We start from the raw sequence: 7,340 nt of genomic DNA, 5'->3' as shown, positions 1-7,340 counted from the left end.
AGGTTTTTACTTCCACAATCAACCTCTCTTTGTCTATCTGCACTGTCCCCAAATGCTTTAAATCTGCTACCATTGTGACAAACCCTAAGAAACCATCTGTCAGCAGCCTCAATGATTACAGACATGTGATTCTTACCTCCACTGTTATGAAGTGCTTTGAAAGGTTGGTGAAAAGCACATGAAGTGCTCCCACTCAGTTTGAACCAGCACCAGTTAATAATGAGTTTATTAACTGAGTTTTATTGGTCACATGTACAGTAGAGCACAGTGAAATTGTTTTCTTCACATACCCCAGCCTGTCAGGAAGCTGGGGTCAGAGCGCAGGGTCATGATACGGTGCCTCTGGAGCAGAGAGGGTTAAGGGCCTTGCTCAAGGGCCCAACAGTGGCAGCTTGGCAGTGCTGGGGCTTGAACCCCCGACCTTCCGATCAGTAACCCAGAGCCTTAACCGCCAAGCCACCACTGCCCATCATATATGCCCATCATATATGCCCATCATATATGCCCATCATATATGCCCATCATATATGCCCATCATATATGCCCATCATATATGCCCATCATATATGCCCATCATATATGCCCATCATATATGCCCATCATATATGCCCATCATATCCCAGTTCACATATAGAGTCAATAGGTCAACAGGAGATGCCATCAACATAGCTCTCCACACTGTGTTAACACATCTTGAACAACCCAGCTCATATGCAAGAATGCTGTTTGTGGTTTTTAGCTCTGCATTTAATACCATCATCCCCAGCAGAATGGTGTCCAAACCACACATCAAGGACTTTTTAACAGACCATCTACAGTCAGTCAGGATGGGGTCTCTTTACTCCTCAGTCCTGGCCCTCAGCATTGGGGTCCCTCAAGGCTATGTACTGAGTGCTCTGCTATACACTCTATACACCCAAGACTGTACATCAATCCATGATAGCAATATTATCATTAAGTTTGCAGATGGCACTACTGTAGTGGGACTGATATATAATAACAATAAGTCTGCCTACAGAGATGAAGTCCAAAAACTCACTGTCTGGTGCTCTGACAACAATCTGGCACTCAATTCCTCAAAAACAAAGGAGTTGGTGTTAGATTTTAGGAGGAAGAAAGAGGAACCTGCCCCTATTTACATCAAAAGGGTCATTATAGAGAGGGTCAGTGATTTTAACATACATCTCTCAGGACCTCACATGGTCTGTCAACACCAATGCTCTTGTGAAAAAAAGCACAGCAGCAACTGTACATTTTGAGGTCACTGAGGAGAGTCAATCTGTCCCAGGAACTGCTGCTGTCTTTTTACAAGTGTTCTGTGGAGAGAATCATCACCTACAACATCCTAGTGTGCTTTAAAAGCTTCACTATGGCTGATAAAAAGGCTTGGAGAGATTCAGCACAGAACATTATAAGGACACAGCTTCCCTCACTGACTGATATATAAGGAGCCACATGCCTATGTCATGCAGCAAGCGTAATCCAGAACTGTTCTCTTCCAGGAAACGTCTGTTCACACTGCTGCCTTCTGGAAGGCACTATAGGTCTATTCAGGCCCTCACCTCTAGATGTATGAACAGTTTTTTATCCAAGTGCCATAAAAAAATTAAACTCATAATTATTTAAGGGACTGTGTAATATGTTGGACTGTGGACATATTACATACGGGACTGTGCAATACATTACATTGGACTATTTTTACATTGGACTGTGCAATACATATTAAACATGGGATTGTGCAATAAACTTTCTACTGCTTATTTATTTATCTATGCCAAGCTTGCTTCATGTCTGTTACTTTTACTCAGTGTTTTGTATTCTGCTTGTTGTGTGTTATTTTACCACAAGGAGTTGCACTTAAATTTCGTTGTATAGCTGTGCAATGACAATAAAGGCATTCATTCATTCATTATTCTAAAAGTGTAGCATTTTTATACATCATTTCCAAGTATTGAAAATATAGTCCCATGCTGTAACCGCACTGAATCATATTAATAAATATTACTGTATGACTCACATTGTTCCTAATACTCTTTAAACAAAATAATCTACACACTACATTGAAGTTAAAGGACAAGGTTCATGAAAATGTTTTTAATAATTCTGCTGATGACATATAGTACTTATTTACTAAAGATTAATTAATTGGGTAAAATAGCCAGATTTTTTTTTTTGACTGTACATGGAAATGCTCAGAATTTCAGTATGGGAAATTCATATGCAACATCTTATGTGCAGAAAAGTGACACAATAATGCAAGCATAATAATAATTCAGTCTTATTTCCCTGAAAAATTCTGTATCATTTTTTTCTTATTTTATATTTTTGCAATTACACAAAACACACAGTCTGTCTGTCTATCTATCTATCTAGACATGGCACAAACAAGTCTTAACTCTCAATTTCAGTTAAACCAAGTTCTAGCACAATTATACTTTTTTGCTCAGAGTTCTGCAATTCATGCATATTTTGACTGTGTATTGCACAGGTTTGTGAAAGACAATATATTTTAACCTGAGTAGGAGGACTATTTTCCATTACAAAATGAAAGATTATGCATCAGTCTGTCATACTGACAAACAAACACATTTTTCTGCCATCTAATTTGTTTAAAAATAAAATAAAAATCTGATCTGTATAATCCTTTGTATACAGTATTTCCAAGTCTAAAATCACAAAGCCTTAGTCGCACACCAGACATGATTTCATTTTGAAATAATACACAGTAAATTGGATCAGGTTTTGGTGTTATTGTCTACCATTGTTTATCTGCGTGGTGTTAACAGACAATAGTTTATCCACAGCTCTCAAACCCCGGCATCTTCATATTGCTTTGGTAAAACTGCTGAAATGCTTTGATCTCCTTTATAATCTGATTTAATTGGTGGTTTAATGACTGAAATTATATTAGTTTCAGTTGAAAAAAATTGGACGACTCCTACGCTTCTTACTAAGGAGGCTCAGGAAGAATGTGAGCACTTCCAAAAGCCAGTTCACACAGCACATATGGGAGCTCAGGCTGCTTGGTATTGGACTGCAAATCATGCCAATATAACAGATCCATATTACACAGTTTCCATTGCTTTTTGTGAAGCTGCTCAATTAAGTGGGTCACATGGTGATGAGATTATAGAGGACTCAAAAAGCCCTTATTCACCAGAAAACAATAGCAAATGAAGAAACCTTCCTGAAGCTAAGACTGACTTTCAATATCTTCTAGCTTTATTATATGGACTGTTTCTGGAGCAGATCATATGGGAGAGATGTAAATGGAGATTTCTATTCTCTGAAGGAACCATAAAGGAACCCTAGAGGAGAACTAGGTAATGTTCAGTGACACAAAATATACCTGAAACTCATTAAATTATATGTTCTATGACCAAGAGGTACATTACTGGGTCACACCTCATAATGTTTAATGTTTCATGTGATCTGGGTGGTATTATGTAGAAATCCTATTTAAAAAAATAATAAAATCTAATTGCATGATTCATTCAACTTTCATTGTTTCATGTTAGGAATAATCCACAACAGGGCAAACAGTTATAGGAAAATAATCAATGATGGAGTCTGTAGGCCATTATTTGCTAGATTGGCTTGGCTAGATTGAGTTTTTGGTACCAGAGTGGATTGAATTAATTGCAGTGGTGCCACTAATTATTGGAGGTTGACACCCTCAGGTTTGTGTCACGTGTCGTGACGTGACGGAGATAAGGCAGGATGCAATCGCAGTAAAACAGGTTTATTTAAGAGAGAGACAGGCAGACAAATCCGAAACGTGATCCATAACGTAATCCACAAACATGCAAGAGGTCAGGCGATCGGCAAACAGGCATAAAGGGGAAAGGCAGGGATCAAGGTCGCGGTCATGGAAATACAGGGTTGAGAAACAAAACAAGAAACATGTACTATAGTGCGGGACTGGTAGCGGAGAAACCAGCGTGAACTAAACTAACTAACCTGAACATGAACCTAAACATGAACCATGAAACATGACATAAACTAAGACTATGGATATCTATCGTGAGGACTCTAAATAAAGTGACTAACTCATTCAAACTACTTTAATATTCCGCGCCGTGTGCTGGGAGGCGCGCGATATATATACCTACATAATCAGCTTCGTAATGGCTGACGGCTGAGGGCAATTCGGACACACGTGACACAATAGCCAATGACGGAACAGGGAGGAGACATAACAAAACATAACAAATGCACGTGTCCAAATGTTATGAATGTCAACAACAAAAAAGCAGGTGCTCGTGCACCTTGCACAGCAACGTGCATTCACATGCTCTTCAGCACGCTGCTTAAAGGGGAAGTCGTGACAGAACCCCTCCCCAAGGGCACTCCTCCCGGAGTGCCATGAAACATCCATCTCCATTTGCGGCCCTGGCCCCCTGGGCAGAATGTCCCAAGCAGAGCCAGGAGACCACACGGCCTTTTTGGCGAAACAAAAAGGCAGAGCGACGTTCACAGCAGAGCAGGAAAGCAGAGTGACTTCCACAGCAGAGCAGGAAAGCATAGTGACGTCCGCAGCTGAACAGGAAAGCGGAGCGACATCCTCGGCTGAACAGGAAAGCGCAGCGACGTCCTCGGCTGAACAGGAAAGCAGAGCGATGTTCTCAGCTGAGCAGGATAGCAGAGGAACATCCTCGGCTGAGCAGGAAAACAGAGCGCCATACTCAGCGGTGCAGGAAAGCAGAGCGATGTCCTCAGCAGAACAGGAAAGCAGAGCGACGTCCTCGGCGGAGCAGGAAGGCAGAGTGACGTCCTCGGCAGAGCAGGGAAACAGAGCGACGTACTCAGCAGTGCAGGAAAGCAGAGAGATGTCCTCAGCAGAACAGGTAGGCAGAGCGACGACCACAGCCGGGCAGACAGGCTAAGCGAAGTCCTCGGCAGAGCATGAAGGCAGAGCGACGTCCTCGGCGGAGCAGGAAAGCAGAGCGACGTCCTCGGCTGAACAGGGAAACAGAGCGCTGTACTCAGCAGAGCAGGGAAGCAGGGAGACGTCCTCGTCGGAGCATGAAAGCAGAGCAACGACCACAGCCAGGCAGGCAGGCTGAGCAACGCCCACAGCTGGGCAGACAAGCTGGGCGAAGTCCTCGTGAAAGCAGCGCGACGATGAAATCAGCGCGACGACCACAGCAGGGCAGGCGGGCTGAGCGAAGTCCTCGGCTGAGCATAAAGGCAGAGCGACGTCCCCTGTAAGGCCAGGGAGAGGAGCTTGGGTCTCCGTGAGGCCAGGGAGAGGAGTGTGGGTCTCTGTGAGGCCAGGGAGAGGAGCGTGGGTCTCCGTGAGGCCAGGGAGAGGAGCGTAGCTCTCCTCGAAGCAGGAGGGGGGAACGATGTTCGCCATGGAGCAGGAAGGCTGAGCGACGTCCACAGCTGAACAGGGAGGCTGAGCGACGACCTCGGCTGAACAGGGAGGCTGAGCGACGTCCACAGCTGAACAGGGAGGCTGAGCGACGACCTCGGCTGGACAGGAAGACTGAGCGACATCCACAGCTGAACAGGAAGGCTGAGCAATGACCTCAGCTGAACAGGGAGGCTGAGCGACGTCCACAGCTGACCAGGGAGGCTGAGCGACGTCCACAGCTGACCAGGGAGGCTGAGTGATGACCTCAGCTGAACAGGGAGGCTGAGGCTCTGAGATCACTAGGTGCACCTTGGGCATGAGCAGAACTTGGCTGTGCGTGTCAGCAGACTCTGGCGTGAGCAGAACTTGGCTGTGCGTGTCAGCAGACTCTGGCGTGAGCAGAACTTGGCTGTGCGTGTCAGCAGACTCTGGCGTGAGCAGAACTTGGCTGCGCGTGTCGGCAGACTCGGGCATGAGCAGAACGTGGTCGGCCGTGTCGTTAGACTTGGGCGTGAGCAGAACGTGGTCGGCCGTGTCGTTAGACTTGGGCGTGAGCAGAACTTGGCTGTGCGTGTCGGCAGACTCGGGCGTGAGCAGAACTTGGCTGTGCATGTCGGCAGACTCGGGCGTGAGCAGAACGTGGTCGACCGTGTCGTTAGACTTGGGCGTGAGCAGAACTTGGTCGGCCGTATCAGTAGACTTGGGTGTGACATCAGGAACTTGAGACTTGACTTGGACTTGGATCTCGGGGACTTGAGACTTGACTTGGATTTCAGAAACTTGAGACCTGCCTTGGACTTGGATTTCAGAGACTGGAGACTTGACTTGGACCTCAGGGACTTGAGACTTGACTTGGACTTGGACCTCAGGGACTTGAGACTTGACTTGGATTTCAGAAACTTGAGACTTGACTTGGACTTCAGTGACTGGAGACTTGATTTGGACTTCAGTGACTGGAGACTTGACTTGGACCTCAGGGACTTGGTTGTCCATGTTAACATCAACTTGGTGGCTCATCCGCTCATAATGCATGTGGAATGGAAGATCAGCACTGTTCGCCACATTAACTCCCTTCAACAGCTCATCCAAGTTGTAGCTCTGCCCTGGTTCTCCAAACTCCCTCAGAAACAGGTCCGAGAACTGCCTACTGTGCTCCAGTACCCGGGGTCTCATGGCTGCTACTCGCTGTGCCCACTTGCGAGCTGTGCCAAAAAATCGGGACATCATGAACTTAATCCATTGTTTCTCCCTTGGCTTCGGGTCAAACAGGCTGGAGAAGTAACTCTGGCAGTCAATCATAAAATAGTCCGGATAACCAAAGAAGCCATCATACCCATCAGGAAGGTCCATGAAAGGCAATCTTTGATTGCTAGTTTGACATGTTCCCTGACAGCCAATTAATATATGTTGCAATCACATTTTTCCTCAGATTAAATTCTGCCAGTGCCAGAATATTTGAGGCACAGTCCTGTAGTGTGGCTTCTCCTACTCCGTACGAGTCTTGTTGCGTGCGTCTGTTTTTTGCGTCTTGAATGTCATACAATCTGATGTTAATGACAACTGACATCCTACAGTGTGACATGGCTTACAGCAGGGATCAAGTTCGTACAGTCTGACAAGCAACAATCGCAAAGGACTATTAAAAATCGCACAGTGTGCACCCGGTTTAAGATTATTTATTTGATGAATGATTCATAAGACATTTTTGGTTTGCTTTTATTTCAAAATAAATACATATGTGTTCTTTGCTCACAGTAAACTTTGATTATTATGCATAAACAACAGGATGCCTTAAAGTAAAGGCAAAAGAAGTAGCCCACAATCAGTTGTGCTGTTAATCTGAGGGTGTACACATAATAAAAAGTAATTCTGCCTGAACTGTTTATCAAGATGGACACTAAAGCAGGTGAAAGGCAGCAAAATAAGGGAAACACAAGCGCAGCCACCCCATAATTAACTGCTTAATGTTATCTCTCTCGCT

This window comes from Ictalurus punctatus, chromosome 8 (assembly GCF_001660625.3).
Source record: "Ictalurus punctatus breed USDA103 chromosome 8, Coco_2.0, whole genome shotgun sequence".
Classification (NCBI taxonomy): Eukaryota; Metazoa; Chordata; class Actinopteri; order Siluriformes; family Ictaluridae; genus Ictalurus; species Ictalurus punctatus.
The sequence above is the reverse complement of the archived record's forward strand: the minus strand, read 5'-3'. Positions refer to the sequence as shown.